Source organism: Mus pahari, chromosome 22 (assembly GCF_900095145.1).
Source record: "Mus pahari chromosome 22, PAHARI_EIJ_v1.1, whole genome shotgun sequence".
Taxonomy (NCBI): domain Eukaryota; kingdom Metazoa; phylum Chordata; class Mammalia; order Rodentia; family Muridae; genus Mus; species Mus pahari.
In genome coordinates, this window is record NC_034611.1 from 48198418 (window position 1) to 48211393 (window position 12976).

The 12976-nt window shown below is 46.5% G+C and overlaps 1 protein-coding gene across 2 annotated transcripts in view; it reads left to right on the forward strand.

Moving 5' to 3' along the window:
* Positions 1-380: 380 nt before the first annotated feature.
* Rusc2 (RUN and SH3 domain containing 2) overlaps positions 381-12976 on the forward strand; it is a 51508-nt gene continuing 38912 nt past the window's right edge. Inside the window, exon 1 of one of the 2 annotated variants that reach the window (XM_021222042.1) lies at positions 381-598. The gene's annotated coding sequence lies outside the window, so the exon portion shown is untranslated. Of the gene's footprint in view, positions 599-2716; positions 2822-12976 lie in introns of those variants that run through there. The other variant, XM_029533249.1, reaches the window with a different exon arrangement.

Here is a 12976-nt window from a genome sequence, read left to right on the forward strand (position 1 = left end):
ATGGGGTACTGAAAATACCAAAGCCCGAGAGCCATCCTGCCCACACCACACCCCAGTGGCTGAGTCCACAGGTCTCAAGGGAAGCCAGGCTTTCGCGTTTTGTCCTTGTTCTTCTGGGGTTTTGTTTCCTTAACATTTTTTTCCCCATTTCTTCACGATGTTCTCCCGGAATCCACGGTGAGGCTCGCTGCCTCGGGCGAAGCTGGGGGGCCACACGCACCTGCTCCGGAGGCCCCCGCTGGTCTGCGCACCCGGCTCCTCCAAGCTCAAGCGCAGGGCGGCGCCGCACTCCGCCCGCTGGCTCCTGGCAAAGCCGTGCGCGTGACTCGCGCTGTGCGCAGCGCCGCAGCCGGGGAGGTGGGCGCGCCCGCGGGCTTGGCGGGCCGAACCAACGCGCCTCGCGGAGGGGCCGCGCGAGGGCTGCCCAGAGCGGACCATCGGCACCACGCCTGCAGGGGGCGCCGGGCGTTACCAACGCGCGGAGCCGAGGGGAGCGGAGGGGAGCGCCGGCGTGGGCTGCCACGCGACCCCTGGAGGCGCCGGGAGGCGCGAGACAACGCCGCCCGCGCGGAGAGACGCGGCCGAGGCGAGAAGCAAGGTAGGCGCGCCTCTCCCGAGGCTACCGGGGCCCTGGACACCCACTGCCTCCACATTGCCAGGGGTCCCTCGGGACGGGGCCTCGGCCTGCCAACACCCTGCCCTTCGCCAGGCGCCCTGCCTGCCCGCCCCGCCCTCGCGCCTCCCCTCTGCACCCTCTGGTCCCTGACTCTGCTGCAGACCCTGCTGTTCGGAGGTCCAAGGAACCCTCCAGAAACCCAGCATCAGCCAGCCAGCCCTTTAGGCACCATCCTAGGTCCACCCCCAACCGTCTCCTCAAACTGTCCCCCTTCCCCCCCACCCCCCGAGACGCCTGGACCGGCTCGTGCCAGCCATCGCTGAACCCACATCTGCGTTCTCACGGTGGGAGCACAGCTGCCTGTCATCTCAGGCAGTGACCTCAGTGGGTCCTCTTCGCCCTCCGTGCCTTTGGATCCCGGTCCCCTAGTTGGCCCTTGCTTAGCTCCAGCTTCATTCCTCCCTCATTCTCACTTTTATCTGGACGAAACCTTTACTTCGCCAGTGCCCTGTTACCACCCTCACCTGCCTCAAAGGACAAGGTGATCCAGTTGTCATAGACTAGCTGTGGATTCCCAAAGTGGCCCTGCAGATACCAAGAGGGCCATACACTCACTGCTCATTTTTGTTTCCCCAGCCCCCCAGCACAGTGCCCGGCACATAGTAGCACGAATTAAATACTTTATGGACAGGTGAATGAATGAATGAGTGAATGAATGCAGGGGCTGCAGGGCAGGATAGGTGTGCCTAATTACATAAAGCTGGAAGGGGTGTCATTTGGGGGATTGGTTCAGTCTTTCAGCCTAGGAATATACAAAATCCACTCATTCTTTAGTTTCATTTGCATTAGCACTTCTATATACCCACGGTTTATGTTTTTTTTTTTTTTAAGGCAATCTTAAGGCTGCAGAGATTCTTATTGGTTAGTTCCTTAGAGGTTACCCAGATAATCTTGAAAGAGCTTTGCCAGGGTTACAGCTCCTCTTCCGTGGAGACTAGATGCTCCTCGCCCTGGGGACGAATTCTAGAGCCAGCCCTAGCCCTAAAGACTGACTCTGTAGCTGGTGCTTCAGGCAGGCTGAAGAAGTGAAGGACTTTGGTTAGGGTCGGGGTTCGGGGATCTATTTATGGCCCAGGCTTTAAGGAAAGTAGGCGGTGTGGCTGGATGATGAAATAATGCTGGTAAACAGTAGCCATTCACAAGCTAGGAAGTAGTGCCTGATCGTAGCATCATTCTAACCAGTCCCTTCTGAACACCACAGAACCGACGGAAGCCTTAGTGTGGCCGTGGGGGAAGAAGCCGTCTAAACACTACCTAGTACCCCTTCCTGCTGCTTGGGCTCTTAAAGCTCTGTTCCTTGCTGCCTTCCTCAGGTTTTTAATTTTTAAAGTCGAGCGGCACTTTGGTTGTGGTTTGGTGGGTTGTTTTGTTTTGTTTTGTTTGCCCGGCCTCACTTTGTAGCCCTGGCAAACCTTGAACTCAGAGACATCCACCCACCTCTGCCTCCCAAGCGATGGGGATTAAAGGTGTGGTCCACCACACCCCATTTGACCATCACTGTTTGAAGGTAAGCCTGCCTTAGGGTATGTTTTTTTTTCCTTGTCTGCGTCTGCTTTGATTCTCCTACCCTTTGACATGTCCCTGTAAAATTAAACTTTGGATCACAGAGACTCAGCATGGGGAGGGACTCCTAAGCCACATTAAGCAATATGACTATTCACTTTCCTTTGGTGTAATCAGTATTTTTTTTTTAACAGAACTTTCTACTTTTTCTGCCCTAGGCTCCTTGTAACCCCAGATCAGAACAGTCTAGATTATTGATTTTTCTCCTCAATCCCAAAATGTCAGAGCATTGCCAGATAAGATTGTTGCCCAGTTAAATTTAAATTTTTGTTCAACAACAGAGCCCTATAATTTTACTTGCTAAAACTGGTGACCGTAGTTCATGGGGAGGCTTATGTGTATTCTATTTTCCTCTCAGGGCTCGCTTGCAAATTTAGGACAACAACTCACCCTTTTCTTCCGGTCTTCCTCTTACTCATGCACAATGACTGTGCAGTCTGCAAAGAGTCACTTGACCAAGGAGGTCATGCAGTCCGTGCTAAGCTGAGGACAGGCTCTGGGAAATGCTCTGGGTACTCCGTGTTAAGCTTACCCAGAAGGAACCCACGCCCACAGTGGTTTACAATATTGTTCTTCTACTCAGTGAGTCTGTCTTACATGGGAGTGCCTTTTGGGTGGCCAGGTATTAACGCTGCTTCAAGACGCTGGCTTCGGGCGTTGGGGTAGAATGGTGGGTGGGGGATTCTAACACGAGTGTAACTTGATAGCATATTCTCTGTTGTACCAAAATTGCTCTCCTTTTCGTTATGATAAAACTTTATATTGTTGTACAGCCGTCTTCATCCATTCTTAGAACGTTCATCTTTTTATGTTTTTATTTGTTTATTTATCTTTATGTGTATAGGTGTTTTGCCTGCACATATGTCTGTGCACCAAATGCATGCAGGGAGCCCTAGTAGGCCAGAAGAGGGTGACCCATGCTCCCTGGGACTGGAGTTACAGACAATTGTGAGCCTGTGGGTGCTGGGAATCGAACCGAGGTCCTTTGGAAGAGCAGCCAGTGTTCTTAATCACTAAGTCATCTCTTTAACCCCCCCCCTTTTTTTTTCATCTCCTAAACTGACTCTGCACCAGTGAGACTAACTCCCCACTCCCCCACCTCTCATCTCCTGGGCTCAGTGCCCCACTTCTGCCTCTGGGTTTGACTACTGTGGGTGCCACACATAGATGGAATAATATTTATCACTTTGAAACTAGATTCTTTTACCTAACATAATGTTTTCAGTTTTATCCATGTCATAGTTCATATCAGAATTTCCTCAGACTGAATAACTGTGTGTGTGTGTGTGTGTGTGTGTGTGTGTGTGCGCGCGCGCGCGCGCGCATGTGCGTGCCGCATTCCGTTTGTCTATCTGTTGACAATGTGGGTTGCTTTCACCGTTTGTCTGTCATGAACCGTGCTGGGAAGGAATATGAATGTGCAGATATGTTTGAGGTTCTTGGGTTTTGTGTTGTATACCAAGGAAGGAGTTGCTGGGCTATATGATAAGTTTGTGAGTTTATTTTTTATTACAAGAACCAGCATAGTTTCTCAGACACTGTACAGGTAGGTTCTCACTCCCCTCAGTGTGTAGGGGTCCACTTTGTCCGTATCCTCACCGACACTCGTGATCCTATAGGTCTTAAGTAGCTGTCCTTATGAGTATAAAGTAATGTCATTATAGGTTTTGTTTGTTTTGTTATTCTGTCTTACAATGCCAGGGATCAAATTCAAAACTCAGGCACGGCCCTTTGTCCCACATCGACACAGGCCTACTGGGATTGCCGTTGGCCTCAGGGTATAGTGGGAGCAGGCCTTCAGCTAGTGATCCTCCTGCCTCACCTTCTCCTGTGGCTGCCATTGCTTTATTACATTTTCACACATCCACCACCATAAGTTGTCCGCCTTCTCCCCTTCCCCCCAGGCTCCCCTGTGAGGATTGGTTTGCACTCCACTGATGCTGACCCGTGGGACCTGGTTTTGTACCGTTACCAGCTATAGCTCTTTGGAAAAATGTCTACTCAAGTCCGGGCCCCATTTTGTACTGGGTGGGTTTCTGCGGCCAAGTTACCTGAGTTCTTTACATATTTAAACATTAGCCTGCCGATCAGGTAAGTGCTCTGCTCCCATTCCCTGAGCTGGCTTTTCTTTCTTGATGGTTTAGTTTTTGTTTCTTTTAGACAAGGTCTGTTTAGCCCAGGCTGGCTTTGGACTCAATATAAAGGCCTTTTATTTCTTTGACTAAGTTTATTCCTAAGTAATTTTTTCTTTTTGATGTTACTATATACGGAATCACTTTCTTAATTCCCATTTTGGGTTTTTCATGGTTAGTGTGTAGAAACACAACTGATTTTTCCCTGTTAATTTTGTGTCCTGCAACTTTACAGAATTTGTTCTAACTGCTTTTGTGGAGTTTGGGGGGCTTTCTGATTGTGGGAGCATTTCAGCTGGGGATAAAGATAATTTTACTTATTCTTTAATTTGGATGTCATCTACTTATTTATTCATTGGCCTCACTTCTCAGGCTAGGCCTCCTGATAACTGATGAATAGAGTTGGCAAAGTAAAATGTAGTTACTCCTAACACCCAGTCCTTATAGATTTGATGATTTGGTATCTGAGTCCTCAGTTGACACCTAGAAAACAAAACAAAACAAAACAAAACAGGCCCATTAATTAGAAGTAGAGAATTGTGGGGCTGGAGAAGTGGCCCAGCTGTTAAGAATACTTGGTGCCCTGTTGGAGGACCAGAGCTCAGTTCCCAACATCCATCAAACTTCCATCAAAAACACCTTACAGCTGCCTGTCGCTCCAGCTGCAGGAGGTCTGGGGCTCTATTTTTTGTCCTCAGTGAACACCTGCACTTACCTGTGCATGTATACACACAGATACACTTACAGTCATGTAATTTTTTTAACCTTTAAAAAACAGAATTGTCAGCCGGGCAGTGGGGCATGCCTTTAATCCCAGCACTTGGGAGGCAGAGGCAAGCGGATTTCTGAGTTCGAAGCCAGCCTGGTCTACAAAGTGAGTTCCAGGACAGCCAGGGCTATACAGAGAAACCCTGTCTTGAAAATACCAAAAAAAACAAAACAAAACAAAACAAACAAAAAACTGAATTGTCAAAGAAAAGTTACATTATAACCTATGTAGTCTAAATAGAACAAAAATATGTAATATATTTTAGAAGGATTTATATGCCAACAGGTAAGGCTTTTTGTTTTCTTTCATATATATATATATATATATATATATATATATACACATATATATATATGTGATTTTTTTTACGTGTATGAATGTCTTGCCTACATGTACATATGTGTGCCCCATGTACTCCTGGTGCCCCTTGGAAGCTAAAAGAAGTTGTAAGTTATAAGAGTTATAAGTTACCATGTTGGTGCTGGGAACCAGGCGCCTGCAGGAAAGGCACATACTCTCCACCATGGAGATGAGGGGGAGGGGGGGAGAGTGATGGGTCTGTGTCATGTAAATGTGTGAAATCTTTGGTGATGTGGTCAACCCGCTGCCCTCTTGCTACAATATAGTTATCCTATGCTCCAAAGGCTACATTTGTTTGCTGTAGAGCTAAAGGCTACAGCTGGATTGGATGGCTGAGTATGTTCCAAAGGTCCTAGAATGTTTGTTGCTATTAGTTTGAGCCACAGTCCACTATGTAGCCTGGGCCAGATTTTCTTGCCTCAGCTGCCCAAATTGCTAGGTGTACAGCATGTACCAGGCTCTGGAAAGCTGTTTCTCCCGCTGAGCCCTTGTCCCAACTAGCCCGAAGTTAAGAGACATGGTTGGGTTGGGAGTCTACAACCAGTGAGTGAGCTCTACAGCTGTGCAGCAGTGATTGGAGAGAAATGTTACCAAATACTTAGTACATATGTCTTAGGGTTTCACTGCTGTGAACAGACACCATGACCAAGGCAAGGCAACTCTTACAAGGACAACATTTTAACTGGGGTTAGCTTACAGGTTCAGAGGTTCAGTCCATTATCATCAAGGTGGGAGCAAGGCAGTTTCCAGACAGGCATGGTGCAGGCAGAGCTAAGAATTCTACATCTTCATCTGAAGGCTGCTAGCGGAAGACCGTCTCTTCCAGGAAGCTAGGGTAAGGGTCTTAAGCCCACACCTATAGTGACACACCTACTACAACAAGGCCATACCTCCTAATAGTGCCACTCCGTGGGTAAACATATACAAACCATCACAGCATACATACAGTCCTAAATTCCTAGGAAGCTCTTGGTCTGAAATCAGCGAGCTGCACAGAGCTGGCTGAATTGTAGATCCTTTTCTCCTTTCTACTCTAAGGCCTAAATTCATTTGTCAGTTTATTTAGGCCAGAGTTAAAAAATGTTCTTCTAGTCATATTTTCCTGTTTTTAGTATGACAACTTTGAGGTTTGGAATAAATACATATACCACTTAAATATATGTGTGCATGTAGATTCTAAGAACGAGAGCGCTCTTGATTAGAGATGTCTTCCTCTAGTTTTCCCTAGACATATGCTTTCGAATTTTAAAATGAGAAAAAAACAATTCCCCCTGCATCACTCCTGAAATTCCTGTTGGGAAGTGTAGCATAAGGCCCGGGTGCTTACATACCTAAAAATATGCCTAGGAAAGGGAACTGGGGAGAGGGCTCAGCAGGTAAGAGCACTGGCTGCTCTTCCAGAGAACGTGGATTTGGTTCCTCACACCCCTGTTGTGGTTAACAACCATCTGAACTCTAGTTCCAAGGGATCTGAAGCTTTCTTCCAGTCTCGCTGGCATTGCATGCAGGTGATGCATAGACGTAAAAACACCCATATAAATAAAAAATAAAGCTTGTTTTGTTTTGTTTTTCGAAACAAGGTTTCTCTGTCCACCCCCCAGCTGTCCTGAAACTCACTCTGTAGACCAGGCTAGCTTCAAACTCTCAGAGATCCACCCACTTTTGCCTCCCAAGTGCTGGGATTAAAGGCATGAACCATCACTGCCCAGCTTAAAACAAATCTTTTTTTTTTTAATATTTATTTTATGTATATGAATACACCATTGCTCTCTTCAGACACACCAGAAGAGGGCATCAGACCCCATTACAGATGGTTGTGAGCCACCACGTGGTTGCTGGGAATTGAACTCAGGACCTCTGGAAGAACAGTCAATGCTCTTAACCACTGAGCCATCTCTCCAGCCCAAAAAACACATCTTGTTTTAAAGATCCATAGGTGGAACACTGCCTGGCTTAAAATAATTTAAAAAAAAACAAAATCCCAAGGAAGGGCAGATGGTGTGGGCTCATGGACCACCCCGGGAAGTGCTGCTATTCCAGCTGTAATCTCAGCTCCTTACCCTGTAGATCTCAGCTCCGATCAGTGTAAGGGGGTTTCTTGTTTGGTTTTACTGTTATTGTTTTGTTTTGACACATGGTCTCACTATGTAGTCCTAGCTGACCTGCAACTCACTATGTAGACCAGGCTGGCCCTGAACTTACAGAGATCCACCTCTCCTTCCTCCCAAGCACTGGGATCAAAGGCATGTGTCACCACACCCAGCTAAAGCAGAAATCTAAGAGAAGCTCTATGGAGTGGGGAGGAGGCCGCTCTCATGGAAGACCCAGGTTCAGTTCCCAGCACCTAAATACCATCTCACAGCCACCTGTAACCCAGCTCCATGGCATCTGACACCCTCTTCTGGCCTCCTGGTGCCATGAAGAGGTGCTCATACATACATGGTGCAATGCATACATACATGGTGCAATGCACATATTCATACATGGTACCATGCATACATACATGGTGCAGTGCATATATTCGTACATGGTACACATGCATACATACATACATAAATGGTGTACATGCATATATTTATACATGGTGCACATGCATAAATACATGGTACACATGCATAAATACATGGTGCACATGCATACATACATGGTACAATGCATACATACATAGTGTACATATATACATGCAGGCAAACTGTTCATACACATAAAATATTTTTTTTTTAATTTTTGAGACACAGTCTCACTATTTAGCCATTGGTGGTTTGAAACTCATATGTAGACCAGGCTAGTCTTCAAACTCACAGAGATCCACCCACCTCTGCCTCCCAAGTGCTGGGATTAAAGGTGTGTTCTGCCTGGCCATAATGGTAGAAATGGAGTCTCTGAACCCAAGGGCTCTTAAAAACTTATACTCTTACAGTTTTTGAAATTCTAAATTTATTAAAAATGATTGAGGGGCTAGAAAGATGGCCCAGTGGTTAGGAGCACTGGCTGCTCATGCAGCGGACCCAGGACCAACTTCCAGCACCCACGCAGTGGTTAACAACTATAACTCTAATTCCACAGACTCTGACACTCCCTCTGGCCTCTGAATACCAGGCATACATGCAGGGGAAACACAAGATAACAATCTTGTAAATGTTTAAATGGTTGAAGTTCAAGTCTGGATTGTAGTTATTGAGGAATGTTTTAAATATTCACATTAACAAATAATTTTCATGCAAAAATTCCTGGAATGTTTGTGAAGGTCCGGAGGCAGGAAAATGACTGGTATTTCAGAAGAGATAACACTGGTGTGGTTGAAAGTATCCCTCATGTTTGCTAACCTGGAGTTCACTGAGATTCTGGGACAAACAGAATCAGAGAGGTAACAGGAATTGAGACCAGACAGTCAAGGATTCAAGAGTTTACGGAAGCCTGGGGGATAGCACGTGTCACCAGCACTTAAGAGGCTGAGACTGGAGGGTCATGTGTTCAAAACCAGCCTGGACTGTAAAGGACATTTGAGGTCAGTCCTGCCTCTAGGACCAGATTCTCTCTCAAAGAAGAGGGAAGGGGTAGAAAGTATCAAATGGAAAATTAGATACATAGAAACCTTGTGAGTAGCCAGTCGGTGCCACCTGCTAAAGGTACTAGCATCATGGGTCAGTGCGCCTGACCATTTGGCATCAGTGGATTTAGTTTAAATAACAGTAAGCTTAGTTATGAAGTCATGTAACAGTTTCTGATGAGCAGCAGTCCCCAGCTACTGCGTGCTGCCCTCCCTGCCCTCCAGTGACACTGCTGTTCTGTGTTTGTAGTCGCTGTTTTGTTTTTGACAGGGCCTCACTATGGGATCCTGGCTGGCCTGAATTTGTTATGTAAACCAAGCTTGTCTCAAAGTCCTGAACATCCCGCCTCTGCCTCTGTGCTAGGATTGCAGGCATCAGCCACAGCACGGAGACCCTCTGTCCGCCCTGATCTCATCATTGTATCTCCTGTCCTCTGATCACCAGTGGGCTCCAGGTCGGGTGCTGCCAGAGAGTAACTCCTGCTGACAGCTCCCCTCGCTGGTTCCCTAGCTGTGTCCCCATTTCTGAGTAATACATTTCTCTGTTCCTTCTTTTATTTATTTACTCATTGTGTAGCCCAGGCCATAGCAATTTCTCTGCTTCCTTCTGGGCACTGAGATCTCAGCAGGGACCACCATGCCTGGCTTACAGCCTCAGCATGGGGGTGCAGGTGGGGGGCAGGGTGTCTGCTTCTGCACAGGCCCTGTAGCCCAGGCTGACTTAGAACTCACTGTTCACCGTGTATCAGATCTCTACGAGCTTTAAAAACCTTTTAACTTTGTAGTCTGGAAAGCAGAGCCTTAGCATTTATAACCCACCTTCACAAGTCCCAATTAAATTAATATCCTGCATTTACTGTGAGACTTGGTGGTCTGTGAACACTCACTGTTACTGTGTACTTCGCTGTGTAATTTTCAGTACTTTCTGTCTCTCTGTCTCTCTCTCTCTCTCTCTCTCTCTCTCTCTCTCTCTCTCTCTCTCTCTCTCTCTCTCTCTCTTTTCTCCCCTTAATTTTCTATATTACTTGTTCCTGATTCTCTCCCCTGAATTCTTTGGCAGACCTGTGAAGACACCTTACAGTGTCATTTTCTAAATGGTCGAGCGCGTATCTTCCTCCTCTGCCCACAGTCTTGCCGTCGCAGCCTTTCCTTTTAAATTCCTTTCAGGCCTCAGCTTAGCTGTCCTCCGCTCCAGGCTTCCCTTGTGCTCCCTCTGGGCCAAGCCCTGTGCCTTCTTTGCCGTAGTTTATATTTGTGTGTGATTGGCATTCACCCTCCTCCACAGCCGCGTTTCTCAGCCTCCATGATGCTGTGAGCTTTAGTACAGTTCCTCCTGCTGGGTGACCCCCAGCCACACATTGCTACTTCATAACTGTAATTTTGCTACCGTTATACATCCTAATGTAAATATCTATATTTTCCAATGGTCTTAGGTGACCCCTCTGAAAGGTCATTGGACTCCAAGGGGACATCAACCCATAGGTTGCGAACCACTACTCTATATGACTATAAACTTCTATCTTTTGCAAGAATTGTTGGGGCTTGAGGGAGTTCTTCTTCCTCTTCCTCTTCCTCTTCCTCCTCTCCCTCCTCTCCCTCCTCCACCTTCTCCTGAGACGGGCCTCTCTATGTAGCCCTAGCTAACCCAGAACTTAGACCAGACTAGCCTCAACCTTGCAGAGCTCCACCTGCCTCTCCTTGTGCGTGCTGTCACCACCCGAGCAAAAGCTTTCTAAAGCAGTGCTGTGGCGACATTATTGAGGGCTGTGTGCTGTTCTGTGTGGAGATACCAGGCTTTTCAGGAGAAGCTTGCCCCGCCCCCCCACGGGCTCACGTGAAGGACTCACTGTGTTCTGTTGACAGTGGGCAATTCAGGTGGTTATGTACCTAGCTGTGTTTATTGGATGGGGAGCTCTTGATCCGCAGATAGCGTCAGATTCACTGTACCTTTCTTTCTCTGTGTTCTCTTGGGACATTTCCCATGAGAGAGTCACTTCACAGTTTACAGAGGAACAAAGAACAGAGTTGTGCAGAGAGGTGAAAGAGTGACGCAGTCACCTCCTGAGCAGACAACAGTGGCCATGACCAGGACATGGCCCCCTGCTCTGAATTAGTATGAAAAGGCAGGAGCGGGACTTTGGATTCGAGCAAAGGAGGTTCCTCATCTGCATTTATGATACTTGTAATTTATGGAGTCTTCACTAAATACCAGTCACTGCCTTTGACATCATCTACCTTTCCTCTCACTTGCCCTTCCACCTGTAAGAAAGGTATTAATATCTCCATTACAAAAACGAAATAGATAGATGGCTTGGTGGTTAAGAGCACTTGCTGCGGGCTGGTGAGATGGCTCAGTGGGTAAGAGCACCCGACTGTTCTTCCAAAGGTCTGGAGTTCAAATCCCAGCAACCACATGGTGGCTCATAACCATCCGTAACAAGTTCTGACGCCCTCTTCTGGAGTGTCTGAAGATAGCTACAGTGTACTTACATATAATAAATAAATAAATCTTAAAAAAAAAAAAAAAAAAAAAAGAGCACTTGCTGCTCTTAAGGAGGACCTGCGTTTAGTTCCCTGCACCTACGTGGTGTCTCACAGTCATCCTTAACTTCAGTTACAGGGCATCTGATGCCCTTCTTCTGGTCTGTCAGAAGACACCTACAGTCTACTTACGTATAATAAAAATAAATAAATCTTTAAAAAAAAAAAAAAAAAAATTTAAAAAAAAAAAAAAAAAAAAAGAGCACTTGCTGCTCTTAAGGAGGACCTGCGTTTAGTTCCCTGCACCTACGTGGTGTCTCACAGTCATCCTTAACTTCAGTTACAGGGCATCTGATGCCCTTCTTCTGGCCTCCAGTGGTACTGGGCACACATGTGATGCACAGACATACATGTAGGTAAAACATGCATATACATAAAAATTAATAAATAAATAAATCTCCAATTTTAAATGATTTAACACTGAGAATGATCACATCCCTGGCCTAGCATCATGGAATTTGTCCTTTATAGAATTGAAAGCAGACACGGTGGTACACAACTCTAGTTGCAGCTGCACAGGAGGCTGAGGCAGGAGGATCACAGTTTCAGTTCAGCTTCATCTATATAGCAACAACCTGTCTTACAAAAAAGGGAAGAGGAAAACCAGCCAGATCTGGTGGCACACGCCTTTAATCCCAGTACTTGGGAGGCAGAGGCAGAGGCAGGTGGATTTCTGAGTTTGAGGCCAGCCTGGTCTACAGAGTTTCAGGACAGCCAGGGCTACAGAGAGAAGTCCTGTCTCAAAAAATAACAAAAGAAAGAAAGAGAGAGATTGAGATTAAAAACTAGAATAGTAGACCCAGTTTTCAAAGCTGTCTGCATTGATCACAAAGAAATAAAAACAAATGGCCTGAAGTTGTAGTGGGCAATCAGTAGTTTGCTTCCATGACTTCTTGTGCCTTAAGTATAAATGTGAAATATAAACAGGGTTGAACTCCCATGAAATCCATGAATCAAAGCAGACCCCAGCTAGGGTTAGGTATCCATCTCTTCTAGCAACTTTAGTCACTAGTACAATGTGAGCAGACTCTAACTTTTTATTATTATTATTATTCATTATGTATTTTCTTTTTTTTGTTGTTTTTTGTTGAGACAGGGTTTCTCTGTGTAGCCCTGACTGTTCTGGAACTCATTTTGAAGTCCAGGCTGGCCTTGAACTCAGAAATCCACCTGCCTCTGCCTCTGGAGTGCTGGGATTAAAGGCGTGCACCACCATGCCCGGCTCAGATATTTTCTTTATTTACATTTCAAATGCTATCCCGAAAGTCCCCTATACTGTCCCACACCCCCCCACCCCTGCTCCCCTACCCACCCACTCCCACTTCTTGGCCCTGGCATTCCCCTGTGCTGGGTCATATAAAGTTTGCAAGACCAAGGGGCCTCTC